The sequence below is a fragment of the Mustela lutreola genome, chromosome 1 (genome assembly GCF_030435805.1).
Source record: "Mustela lutreola isolate mMusLut2 chromosome 1, mMusLut2.pri, whole genome shotgun sequence".
In the NCBI taxonomy this organism is placed as follows: Eukaryota; Metazoa; Chordata; class Mammalia; order Carnivora; family Mustelidae; genus Mustela; species Mustela lutreola.
In genome coordinates this window covers 148,698,662-148,713,012 of record NC_081290.1, presented here as the reverse complement: position 1 = coordinate 148,713,012, position 14,351 = coordinate 148,698,662, and the positions used below count along the sequence as shown (strand labels likewise).

At 35.9% G+C, this 14,351-nt stretch overlaps 1 long non-coding RNA gene across 1 annotated transcript in view; it reads left to right on the top strand.

The window, feature by feature from the left end:
• Positions 1-14,351, top strand: part of LOC131832977 (uncharacterized) — a 159,390-nt gene that overhangs the window by 91,283 nt on the left and 53,756 nt on the right. The window contains exon 2 of the long non-coding RNA XR_009354272.1: positions 5,253-5,347. This is a non-coding gene — a long non-coding RNA (uncharacterized LOC131832977). The remainder of the gene's footprint in view (positions 1-5,252; positions 5,348-14,351) is intronic.

The window sequence follows — 14,351 nt, the reverse complement described above, 5'->3', positions numbered from 1 at the left end:
AAAAAGAGAAGTCTGCACAACAGAAAGAGAAGAGCAATGCCTTAGATGAAAGATGCTTAATAAGCATCTAATTAATCACAAAAGTTATTTGTTCTTGCTTTTACTTTATTTCTGCTGAGATCCAGCTGTAGGTTTTCTCCTGAATAAAGTGTAGAGGGAAAATATTTTCCAAAATTATTACAAAATTAAGTGAAACTCTCCAATATGGGTCTGGTTCCTTCCATTCAATTTTTAACAAGAGATTCAAATTGAGTCAATGACTACTCTTTTGAAGTGACAGAACTTTAAAAAAAATCTTTGCAAAGATAATTTTGGGAGAGTTATAATAAGAGGCTGAAAAATGTGAAATAGCTTCAGAAAAAAATGTTGTCTCTTTGTCTTTTCCCAAGGCACAGCAATATAAACAAGTAGCGGATTTCCTGTATGGCCTAATGAGACATAAACACAGATAGTAAAAAAAGAAATGAACACCAGAACACATTGTTTTTTCAAAAAAAAATTATGAAACTGTGACTTTCATAGATCTATTGAAACATATTGTTTGGGATAACTAGACTTTCCTAGTTAAAAAGAAATGTTAAATGGCCTCAACCAGGAACAACCTGGTTTGCTGACACCATTTTGAAGTTGTTTACCATCTTGGAGCAGCTTACTGATTGAGTCTGAGCTTTCCCCAGAACCTCTCTCTTTCCTATATTCCTTATCTCAACGGGATACATTCTTTTTCCTATTGCAAGAATTCATCCTTCATGCAAAAATAAGTAACTTTTTAGAGCTCCTAAACCTTACAATCTAAAGGCCTGAACAGATGTAAAAACCAATTAAAAAATGACAATAAGTTAATTATTTTCACATAGTCTTATGGTAAAAGCCTACCTCTAGAAGAACTAATCAGTCCTATGTTTTATAAAACAAGAAACATAAAGCAAAACAAAAAGCAATAGGATAAAATTTTTGAAAAAAAAAAAAAAAAACAAATAAGAGCAAGAAAAGTCTAAACAGACAAAAAAGCTATCCTGTGGTTTAAAATCCAAAATCACTGGGTTGAAATAAAAGCAACTGGTGTTTAAACAAATTTTATTTGTTTCTGTTTTTCCCCACTCTCTACCCCGAGTCCATGTGAATTATTTTATTATTTAGTATACTAAAAAAAAAAAAAAAAAAAAGATTAATGAGTCTGGAACCTTCAATTAACTGATTATTTTTCATTTATTTTTATTTCAGAGAAAGAGGTAAGTCAAAGACAACAAGCTGATGTCAGGAATTTATTAGGAAAAAAACGGAAGTTCAAAATATGCCATGAGCTTAATAAAATCGTAGCATACAAAGGCTGGGAGTAATCGCAAAATCAGACAGGCCCTAAAACGCACAGGCTTTGCAGTTGGACAAATTTGGATTAAGGGTGTTAAGGCTTTGGGGTCAGGCAGACCTGAGCTTAAAACTCAGTTGCTTCACATACTGGGTATGGGAGCCTGGGCAAATTTTTTAACTTCTTTGACTGTCAGTATTTCTATCTGTAAAATGGGAATAAATAGAATTTTAGGATTTAATGATAAAGAGTTTTCAAGTGCCTGGCATGCAATATATGCAGGTGTTTTTTTTTTAAAAAATCATTTGTTCACTAAGTATATTTTGTGGAACACATAGAAGACAGTCAATAAATATGTCAAAGTTATGCAAAGTCCAGATGTAATTTTAAAAATAAAACAAATGTAATATTCTCTAACCCAATAGATTTTAAACCTATAAAGATATTATTTTCAAGCAAAAGGAATGTCTCTCAAAGTGATTTTGAAAAGTTTTCTCTAATGCACGAGGTTTCTAAGAGAACTAAACACAACGGCTGAATCATGTTCTTACTGATAAAGTATATCATAATGAGCAACTTTGAACTTGGCTTAAGGAACTCCTGCACATTTAGAAGAGATGCATTTTTCCTCCCTGTCCGAGTTCAACTCTTTCATATTTTTATTACTTTTTTCCCTGTCAAGACCAAGCGTATATTTTAACCATGAAAAAGTATAAAATATTAAACTTGAAAATGGAGTAGAACTATCCTGAATACTGCTCAAGTTTATAAGCGGGGTCACTCAGAGAAGAATGAAGATGGGTCTTACAATGTTAAAGAAAAGGCAGTATCACCAATCAAAAATATTGGGGAAGTATTCCAGATTGTGAAATATTTATGTGTTATGACAATATGTTTTGGGCACAAGACTCAATTTTTGAAAATGCACATAAAAATACATGTAAACGGAATTTTTGCTGTTCTTCTTGCTGACAGATACATTTACTGGGTTCACATAACTCAGGTGGCACTTCTTCATCTGACAAAAGATTTCCTCTAAGACTTTGTATAAAATAATTCTTCCACCATGGCAGCATCCCTAATTACGGAAATGGGATTCGCTTTGGGGGGCACTCAATACAGCAACTTTTCATTCCTAATTAGGGTAAAGGGGGAGACCTAGGTAATACCACTTTTCATAGTTCTTTTTGAGTCTTCGGCTTATAAGCAAATTAGCCTGTTGTAGAAAAATCCCCACCCTCTCATTCCTGTGGTAAAGGTAACGATGGTAATAATAATTGTGCTAAAAATGAGGAGGGGGAGAAAAAGGAAGGTGGGGAAGAGAAGGAGGAAAGAGGAAAGGGGAAACAGAAGAGGAAAAAGAGAAAGAAGAAGGAAGAAGAGAATGGGGAAGAGGTGCCCACCCTCACTTTCACCTTGAGGACAAAAATCTCAGAATTTATGCGGCACGAGAACTCCCTGAGAGCTGTCTTTCTAAAATGAAGATTTCTCGGTTCCACCCCCAGATGTTCTGATACAGCATGTCTAAAGTGGGGCCTGGGAATCTGCACTTAAAATATAAGTGCCTGGGTCTATGGACACCCTCTAGAGAAATGCGGCTCTGCAATTTTAGAAAATGAGAGAGTCCTGTCTCGAGTCTACTCCTGGAGGCAGCCGTTGACAGCTGTCTGTGCTTCTGGCTCTGTTGACGACGGCCACTTACCGCGTGACCACGGGCCACCCGCCATGCTGCGCTCCTTCTCTTCGTGGCCTTGGTGCACGTGTGCAGCTGTGCACATATTCTCTTCCTGCTCACTGTTGTGCGTTTCCCCATACCACACACCGCTAATGTGGGGGTAGGGAAGCATCCCAGACTTCAGTGAAGGGCTGAAGTCCACTAAGGGAAAAAAGACACTGGTTGTAAACACAGAGCTACGTGGTTTCTAAGCTGCCCGGTAGCTCTTTTCCAAGAGAAGAGAACACATGTCAAAATTAACCCTCTCTCAAGCATGCCCTTGTAGACAGACCGTGGTTCCCAGCGACTGTCCTTTGGACTTGCCCTAGATGTCCCTGGACCCCTCTTCTTTTTTTTTTTTTTTTTTTTTTTAAAGATGTTATTTATTTATTTGACAGACAGAGATCACAAGTAGGCAGAGAGGAAGGCAGAGAGATGGGGAAGGAAGCAGGCTCCCCGCTGAGCAGAGAGCCTGATGCAGGGCTTGATCCCAAGACTTTGGGATCATGACCTGAGCTGAAGGCAGAGGCTTTAACCCACTGAGCCACCCAGGTGTGTTTCCCCCCTCCCCCGCCACTCTTTTTAAGGGCACATCCACACCTCTCCCAACAGGATATTGTTGTCTGATGACTCATTCCTCTCCCTTTATCTAGCGCTCCCACAGTACACTGTCCCCAGAAGAACATCCTTGGTTTCTGAAATTGGAGTACAACAGTTTATCCTCACTGGCAGAGTGTGGATAAGGAGGAATAGTGACTTCCTACAGCAGGCGAACGCAAGGGCAGCTTGGACACTTCAGGTCCTGGCTCTTTAAAAATGTCCCAAAGCAGTTATAGGTGCAGCATGATGAATGTGTCTAGTCATTTCTAGATTTCTAGTCATTTGGAGCACGCTTACACACCACAGACACCACACAGGCTCAGGCACACACAGCTCACAAAAAAAAAAAAAAAAAAAAAAAAACCCACCTGAATTCACACAGACATTGCAAGCTAGACTCTAGATACATCGGAAGAAAGCGAACAAATCCCTGTGAGTAATATGACCTGCACAGATCACCACCTAGGGTAATGCCGGTCCTCTTTTTGATTAGGCTTTATGGGGGGCATGACAAGTGTATAAGAATTGGTGCTCATTCCCGAACTGTCTACTCACAGACACTAACATCCAGATACAGTGGAAACTTTCAGATTACACATCAGGACACATTTCTAGGTTTGCTATGAGCGGAAGAGATGCGATATGATTTGTGACCTTCCTGTAGAGAGCAGTTCCTCAGGGTTTGAAGTCTGGTTTAGCTTATAGTTCCAGTTTTAGTTACTAAAGCTTTACATGCCTTCAGTGTTTTTGACTTATTATTTATAATATTATATATTATATACTATTATTTTAATATTATTTTGACATTAACATACAGCAAAATTGACCTTTATTTTTGGTTTTAATTTCTATGGATTTTAACACATGGATGGATTGTGTAAATATCAACAAAACAGGATCCAGAGCAGGTCCATGACCCCCAAATCCTCATCATGCTACGTTTTTGTAGTCACACCCTCCTCCTCACCCAACCCCTGACTGCCACTGATCTATTCTCTGTCATGTAATTTTGTCCCTTTGAGAGTGTCACACAAATGGAATTATGTAGTATGTACTCCTCTGGGACAGGTTCTTTCACTCAGAAATTGCTTTGAGAGTCACTCAGGTTTTTGCTTGTATCACTGATTTGCTTTTTTATTGCTGAATAGTCTTCTATTGTCTGGACAAACCACTTATGAAGGACATTTGAGTCATTTCCACATTTTAGCTATTATGAATAGAGCTGCCATAAATATCCATGTATAGGTTTTTGTTTGAATACAAATTGTCATTTCTTTTAAGTAAATATGCAGGAGTTGGGTTGCAGAATGACATGAGAAATGTATGTTTAAATTTATGAGAAACTGCCAAATTGTCTTCCAAAATGGCTATATGTTATACTTTCCCACCAGCATTGTCTGAGAGTTCCATACTCCCCTTGTGAGCTCTAGGTACCATCAGTATTTTTCCTTTTAGCCCCTCTAATAGGTATATTAGAGGTATCTAACCTATCTAGTAATATAGCTAGGGATATATTAGTGCTATTTCACCGTCATTTTAATTTGCACCACTTCCATAGAGGCTACAGATATCATTCTTTTCTTCTTTTGAATATAGCTTTCTTTGCAACTCTTGCATTGTCCACTTTAGGAACACCACTCAAGGATGAGTGAGGTGCTGGGCACAGAGGGATGAATTAGGGGATGAAGCAGAGTTCCTGCTCCCAGGAAACTCACAATACGGTGGTAAGTACAAATCCTGATCATGATACCATAGATATATACACAATGTAAATTAAGAACAAAATTATGAAAAGATGACTAAATAATTATAAGATTTTTCCTAAAGATTTAAAAAAATATTGATGCTTCTCTATGCTGTCTATTAACACACATATGTATAATTATTGTTGTTTACAGATAGTAAAGAAAGAAGGAGTTATGAGGGTAAGGGGAAACAGAAGGGGAGAAAGGGTGAGAGAGAGCTTGCAAAGGTTTAAAAAGTACTTGAATAATAATAATGGAATCGTATGGGAAATAACTGTAGAAAAGGAGAAGGGGAAGAAAGGGAAAATCTCAAGCTATGACCTGTTGTTGTCATAATTTCCTCTCCTTACTCCATTTCTCAGTGTGTGACTTCTGTCCTGTAGCATTCCTCTCCCCCATCAGAATATCTAACCTGACTCTTTACCGCCCTGCTCCACGTAGAGCTCTAAGACTGATCATGACATAACGGAAGTGGTGGATAGGATTTGGGAATTGATGGAGACAAGAAAGGAAAACAAAGAGAAGGGAAAGCTACTTCTTTTATAAACTCCTGGAATTCCTTTCAAAGTATGTGTATTTCATCTGCCGATAAATCCTCCTCCAGATCAAAATTGTTCAACGGGTAGTTAATTTTGGAGGGAATGACACCCTCTTCCAATTCCATACTATGCTGCTGTTTGACACATTTGGCAAAATCTCATGCCAAGGAATCTCCTGATCTCTCCTGTCCATCAGCATTTGAACAATATCCATCCTGTTATCTCAGGGCTCTTTGTATTCTCAGCTTTCACTTAAGCCACAGTCTAGGAAAGAATGCTTTGTTAATGTGTTCCAGAAACTATTCTGCCTAAGGTCACCAATGATCTCTCTTAATATCAGAATCATTTTATGTTATTTTTTCCAGCCCTACTTTATTATTTTTTTTAAACTAGAGTATAGTTTATCTACAGTATAGTGTATAGAACTGAGGCGTTGGATCAAATTTGACACATACAAAGGTAACCTATATCCTATCAAGACCAATGATAGAATGGTTCTATCATTTCAGAAAGTTCCATTGTGCCCCTCTCAATCTCCCTTGCAGAAGCAACCATGGTTCTGGTTTTTATCATCATCAATTGTTCTCTATTACCTATTTTAGAACTTCATGTAAACAGAATCATACACCACGTATACTTTTTGTGCCTGGCTTCTTTTACTCAGTATTTTGTGTTTTGAGATTTAATATTTATTGAATACTCAGTAGTTCATTCTTTTTGTTGCTAAGTAATAGGCCATAATATGAACATTCCACAGTTTATTAATTCTCCTGTTGATAGACACCTGGGCATGCAGTTTTTCAGTTATGAATAAAGCAGGTATGAAATTTATTTAGAAGGTTTCTGTGAACATATGTTTTCATTTTTCTTTCTTTTTTAAAAAGACTTTTTGTTTATTTGAGAGAGAATGAGAGCACAAGCCAGGGGTAGAGACAAAGGGAGAGAGGGAAGCAGGCTCCTCATTCAGCAGGAGCCCAGTGTGGGGCTGGATCCGAGGACCCCGAGCTCATGTCAGGAGCTGAAGGTAGATGATTGACTGAGCCACCCAAGCATCCCTTCATTTTTCTTGATAAACAAATAGGAGTGGAATGTTGGGTCATAGGATAGAGATATGTTTCACTGCTCAAGAAACTGGCAAACAGTTTTACAAAGCAGTTTTAGTATGTTACCCCCAAACCAGCAATATATAAGAGTTCCAGATGGTCTGCATATTCAGTAAAATTTAGTATTGCCCGTCTTTCTCAACTTGTAAAATGCTATCTTGTCATTTGAATTTAGTTTTCTGACAAGTAATGATGTAGATTCCATTTTCATAAACTTATTAGGTATTTGTGTACTTTTTTTTGTCAGTGTTTCTCTTTTGCTCTTTTTTTCTTTTATAAAAAGACTTTATTAGGGATGAAGGGAAATGGCAGATATACAGACTCCCAGTTATGGAATGAATAAGTTATGGGAATAAAAGGCACAATATAAATAATAAGGGCAATGATATTGTAACAGTGTTGTATGATGACAGATGTTAGCTACACCTGTGGTAAGTGTAGCATAATGTTTAAACTTGTAGAACCATGATGTTGTATGCCTGAAAGTAATGTAATGTTGTGTGTCAATTATACTCAAATAAAAAAAATAAATAAATACATAAATAAAAAAAAATTTTCCCATTTTTTAAAAAAATGGCTTTTTTGTTTTTTGTTTTTTTTGTTTATTTTTTGCTTTTTATTGTCAAGTTTAGTTCTTTATATATTCTGGCTGCAGGTCTTCTGTCAGATACATGCTGCAAATATTTTCTCCCACTCCATGGTATTTGTGGTTTCTTCTAATAACCAAAAGCTTTAAATTTTGATGAACTTAAATTTAACAATTATATCTTATATATTTAGTATTTTCTATATTCTTTTTAAGAAATTTTCAGATTCCCAAGACCGTGAAAGTAATATCTTATATATGTAATGCTTTCTGTATTCTTTTTAAGAAATTTTCACTGATTCCCAAGGCCGTTACAGTTCTAGCTCTTACATTTAAGTATGTGATCCTTTTAGAATTAATTTTATGTATGGTATGAGGAAAAGGATTAAGTTACCTTTCCACGTAAATATTTAGGTATTTCAGTACCATTTATTGAAATTTGCCTTTTTTTCATTGACTTGCTTTGGTAGCCTTGTAAAAATAATTTCACCTAAAACTTGTTAGATACTTTTCTCTGTTCTCTATTATCTTCTATTAGTCTACTTGTCTGTCTGTTCACCAATAACACAGTGTCTTGATTACTGCAGCTTTATCCTAGGTTTTGAAACCATGCAGTATAGGTCTTCTGACTATTCTTTTTCAATGTTGTTTGTAAATTCTAGTTCCTTTGCATCTCTATATTAGTTTGAAGTTTTCACTTTCTTTAAAAAAAAAAGGCTACTTCAATTTTTATGGGGATTGCATTAGATCTATAGAACAATTTAGGGAAAATTGATCTGAACATATTGACTCTTCCATTCCATGAACATGGTATATGTATGTTATGGATTAAATTGTGTTCCAAAACAAGATGTGTTAACTCCTAATTCCAGTACCTTAGAATATAAACTTATTTGGAAATAGGGTCATTGTAGGTGTAAATACTTAAGATGAGATCACACTGGAATAGAGAGAGCCCTTAATCCAAGCTATAACTGATGTCCTTGTGAGAAGAGGAAATAGACACCTGGGGCTCTGTGTGATGACAGATAAAAATTAAAGCACTGCAGTTGCAAGTCATAGAATGTCAATGATTTTTGGCCAACCATCAGAAGTTAGGAAGAGACAAGAAAAGATTCTCCCCTCCAGATTTCAAGGGAGGCATGGCCCTGCAGTCACTTTGATTATGGACTTCAGGCCTCCAGAGCCATGAGACAGTAAATTAGTTTAAACATTCCCAAAATGTTTATCTTTTTCTGTTATTTTCTACTCCCTTTTTCAAACCTTGTTGATTTTCCCTTTTTATGCTATCAATTCTTATTTAGAAAATACTTAGCTCAAATAATTTATTTGATTAACATTGCTTCTTGATTTATTTTTCTTCTTCAACTCGATATTCTAGTTGGCAATTTGTTATTCATATATATCCATGATGCTATTCATCTGGTCTATCATGTTTTTAAATTACAAATTTAGCAATTACATTTTTTACTTTTGTGACTGCTAATTCTTCTTTCTTGGATCAAGGTAATATCTACCTTTTCCTACCCCCAAATATTACCTATATTTATTTAAAGTCCAATTTTGGACCCTCCATTAACTGAGGTGTAAATTCTCCTGCTTGTTTCTTTCTTTGATGGTATTGATCATAAATGATATACCACATACACATTAAAAATGGCTTTCTCCCTGAAATCAGTGAAAAGCATATGTTTATTCTTGACTTCTCAACTTTGTGACTGAAATTTTCTACTACACGGTCAGCTCCCTCTCCTTAACCAGCCTGTCTAGGAGTAGTAAAAGAAACTACTTGCCAGAGTTTGGTTCTTTGATATTTTTTAATAAAAGAGAGGAACTGATGAGAGATATGCTGCATAATGAAGAGCCTTCGCAGGTGTTTTTCTGTGCTAAACTGAAGCTGTTCCTTCATAGTGTTATCAGCCTCCAGGTCACTGCTCTGCAACTTGCCTTATGCACCTTGACCACTGGAAGGTAGATATTCCCATTGCAGCTTCTCAGTCTACAGGGTTGTCAGTACATTTAGGGGCAAAATGGCTTGGCTGATACCGTGGTGGTTCTCCAATTCATTCTTTTTAAATTGTTCTTCAGCCTCTTTTTCTCTCTTCTTCTGTCATGCTCAGGTCAAATTTCCCTTGATGTTGCCATTCTATAGCAGGGACTTTGTCTATAGTCTTCTAAATCATCATTCCCAGTTCTCTAAGATTTATCTCTCTCGCTCTCTCTCTCTCTTTTTTTTTTTTTTTTGACTATGTAATCACTTGAGAAATGTTCTCTATCATATCTTGAGTTTTGTATAAGGAGGGAGACAGTAGTGTATTCTATCATCTAGAAACTAAAAGACTACTTCTGAATTCTCTGAATTTTACCCAAGTCAGAGACTTAGAGGTCATCCAAAAAAAAAAAAAAAACCCACCTCAAAGGCCTTTATATTTTGTGACAAAAAATTTAACAAACAATAATTTTATTCCATGCCCACTTCTAAGATATGAATATAAATTTATTGAAGGACAATATAACTTGGAGGAAATCAGGATATTATAATAAATGTTTGGCATATAAAAATCACTTTATATTTATTTTTGTATATACAAATATTATATTCCATGTTAATGAACATGAATTAATCATTTTTTTCTAAGAGATAATGCATAAAAGCATTTTATAAAATAAAAATGCTGAATGGAAAGATTTTTTATATTAATGGTAATTTAAGATCTTATTTTCATAAAAAATAAATTTCACAAAATTTTGAAAGGCTTAACTACAGACATTTTTGAAAGTTCTTGCTTCATCTAAACTGATTGGTACCCAATCTACTTTCAGAATTTTCCTATTGTTTTCTTTTCTGCCTTCTACTCAACATGCTCCTATTATTTGATCTTTTAATTCTTTTCTTTCTGCTAGGTCAGCTTGCCATTTTGGTAACAGCATTATTCAATTTTATTTTTCTGAAGATCTTACTATATTACATCATCATAGTAATCATCATAGTCAATACTCATTGAACACTTACTGCACAGGCTAACAGTAAGAATTATGATAATAACAGCACATTTTTTTACAGAATGTTTACTATGTAATAGCTACTGTACTAAGCACTTCTCATGTAACATCTGATTGAATTCTTACAAAGATAGAAACTAAGGCTAGAAGGTTTATATTGACTTGCCTAAATAAGAATGGCAGAAGAGGATTTGAACCCGAATCTTTTTTACTTCATCACCTTGCACATAGTCGATGATTATTTGGTTTCTTTTTATTTTTTTAAAGATTTTTTTATTTATTTGACAGAGATCACAAGTAGGCAGAGAAGCAGGCAGAGAGACAGGAAGGGAAGCAGGCTCCCCACTGAGCAGAAAGCCCAACATGGGCCTCCATCCCAGGACCCTGAGACCATGACCCGAGCTGAAGGCAGAGGCTTTAACCCACTGAGCCACCCAGGTGCCCCTGGTTTCTTTTTATTTCTCATCATTTTTCTTTCTTTATCACCCAAGTTCCATTTTTATTCTAAACATCTGTTATCATGTTAATGTAAGTTTCAGTTGTGTGTTTTCTTCCTGGCAAATTTAATTCCAAAAAGCAGAGCTTAATCTCACAAAATTTCAAATTAAACACTTTTGCTAACAATCATGCTAACAGAAGTTTAAGTTACGCCCTTGATTTTCTTTCTAACTCTTTAAATGATAAATAAGTAAATAAATTTAAATAAGATTTAACTATGTAGGATAAAATTATACATCTGTGAGAAAACTTATGGGTAGCTCTTAAGGGACAACATTCTTGGTTGACATAATATTTATATTGTTTCCAATGCATTTTCATTTATATTCTTTCTCTGAAACTAAATTGTGTAATACTCAGAGGGGTTAAATAACCTGTCTAGGAGCACAGAGTAGGAAGCAATAGACCCTGTGAGTGGACCACAGATCTTCCTACTTTCTTCCCAGTTCTGAATGCTTTTCTATGCACATTATCACTGTGCCCTGTGGGCTCGCTCCAAAGGCTCGTGCTGATCTGTCTTCTCTGAACCATTTCAGAGCACTTTGATGTAAGAAATTGTTTTACTCATGCCATTATTCATATCCATCCTCTTTTTGCTAAAAAATGGATAGGCCGTTTTGTGCTATTAGTAGTTCCAAAGAGTTTATAGGGTCAACAAGTGTGTCCAATATATATGTTCTCTTGGCCATCATTTGCTACGTTGAGGTCCTGTTGGGTGATGTCTGTGTTCTCAATTTATCACAGGCTCTTGGAGATCTTACATTGCTCTCTATACTTCCTCCACAGAAGGCTTAGGTGACATTAGAAGGGAGGTGACCCAGGAGAGTTACAAACTTATCACCCTAATTAAAGAGTGGTTATCAAACATATGGTGTTTTTCAACATAAATAAATCTAGAAGATACTTACTGACTTGCATTTATTTGCCCTTGTATATCTTGGGTGGATTTGTCTGCGATAGATAATGAAGAAAAATATGTGACAACAGTAAGACACTGACTTTATTCCTGCCCCCCCCCTTTTAACATAGTAATAATCATGACCTCTTCTCATTAATATTCCTACAAACTTCAAACATACACTAAGATTTTGTTCCACTTCATCAGTGTTTCTACACATGGAATGGTCTTTGAAGTTAGTTGAAACCCTCCATATTGAAGTGAGGTGAGGGTACACAGTGGGGTCCACCACAGAACTTGTGATAACTTCCATCACAGGACCAGATATATTCTAATCACTGTCCAGAGAATTCTACATGCAGGAGAGGCCTGAAGGGCAATATATTACAGACACAACTGGATGCAGTGGGTAAGTACAATGATCCAAATATGAAAAACAGACTCTTTTGTTTCTCTGATAAGTGTAATATCACTAAATAGTTGACCTGGATGTAGAAAGAAATCGGAGGAATCATATTCATATTTAAGCTAACAAATAGATGATACATATTAGAGCAGTGGTTTATAGTTCTAAATTATCGATCATCCCATCTATCCATGTCTAAACTAAATATCCATACAACTAAATATTATGACACATCCTTTGAGGAAATATTATAGCCTCTGACTACTAGGATATCTTCCTAATTAAATCTTTTGCTCTGCTTATTGGTCAGTAGTTTGTTACGTGGACTAAGTTGTTTGGTTCTAAAACAAGAAGTTTTCTTCCAGCTTGGGAAATTCATTTATTAATTCTTCAACAATAATTTATTAAGCATATAATATGTTTTGAACATGGCATTAGTCGCTTGGTATTCAATAGGAACAAAGTAGAAATGGAGCTTGTAGTCTGTCTCCTTGAATGAAGTCAATTAATGGCTATATTTTGGTTCAGAAGTTATGTTGTGGCAATTTTTAGTGATAAAAATGTGTTATCTAACACTTGAATTATTAAGATCCAATTTATTATTTTTATTATTATTCATTTCTAGTTCACCTTATGGCAAAGAATCTTCCTCACATTATCTCATTTAATTCATTGAACAATACTCAGTCAAATCCTACACTCACAGGTACCGGATAGGTAAGGGAAATCCCAGTAGAAATTTTACCTTTGAATGTTTCCTTGTTGATATCCTGTTTCCTTGCTCTTCATCTTACTCTGAAATCTCTGTGAATTTGAGGCCAGGATGGTTCTGTTGTGTATCTCTCATGTACCGGGGCTTAATAAATATCTACTGGATAAGTGAATCATTAGGACAAAGAGACTAATAAAATATTTTTGTGTCTTGTTTCGGTTTAAAAGATTGCACAGGGGAATGAAAGATACACCATGAAGAATATGGCCAGTGGTATTTTAACAGCATAGTGTGGTGGCAGACTGTAGATACACTTGTGAAGAATGGAGCATCATGTCGAAAGTCATTTAGTCTCTATGTTGTACACCTGAAACTAATGTAACATTATTTGTCAACCATATTCAATTAAAAAAAAATTATGAAGCATGGGAACTGTTAGAGTCATCGAGTGCATGCCAAGTGCCATGGCACATACTTGTGTATATCATCTAATTCAATCATTACAACAGCTGAAAGAGTAGTTATTTTTGTCCCTATTTTACACACAGGGAAACAGATTGGGATAGATCACACAGCTAGAAAATATTAGAACCATTCTTCCCTTTGAGGTCTGTGTGTGTACTGAGACCATGCTGACCCTCGTGCAGTCCAGTCTCTCACACATTGTTTGATCAAGAGGTACCTGATAATTATGTTGATTTAAAAATTTAAAACATCAGTGGGGCACCTGGGTGACTCAGTTGGTTAAGCATCTGCCTTCAGCTCAGGTCATGATCTCTGGGTGCTAGGATTGAGCCCCGCCTAGAGTCTGCTCTTCCCTCTCCTTCTGTCCCTCCCCCCTACCTCCCACTCATGCTCCTGATCTTTCTCTCTCTCAAATAAATAAATAAAATCTTAAAAAAAAAAAAAAAGCCTTCAAGTTTTGAAACTGGTCAAGATAATTTAGGAGGTATAATCACTACACTTCCAACCAACCCAGTGAACTAAGGTTTGCCTAATTTTCTTTCAACTATCATAATCTCTCACAGTACACCCAGCATCCTCCTTCACTTGGTAGTCAGGGAAACAACCCCAAGTTCTAGAGAAACAGTCCCATTTTGTGTCTATTGTCCTGGTGAGATTATAAATAGCACCCTCTTTCACTCTCAAAAGTGTTGTATTTAATTTTTTAATATATTTTTTATTTTTTAAAGTAAGAGACACCACACCCAGTGCAGAGCCGAACTCAGGACTTGAAC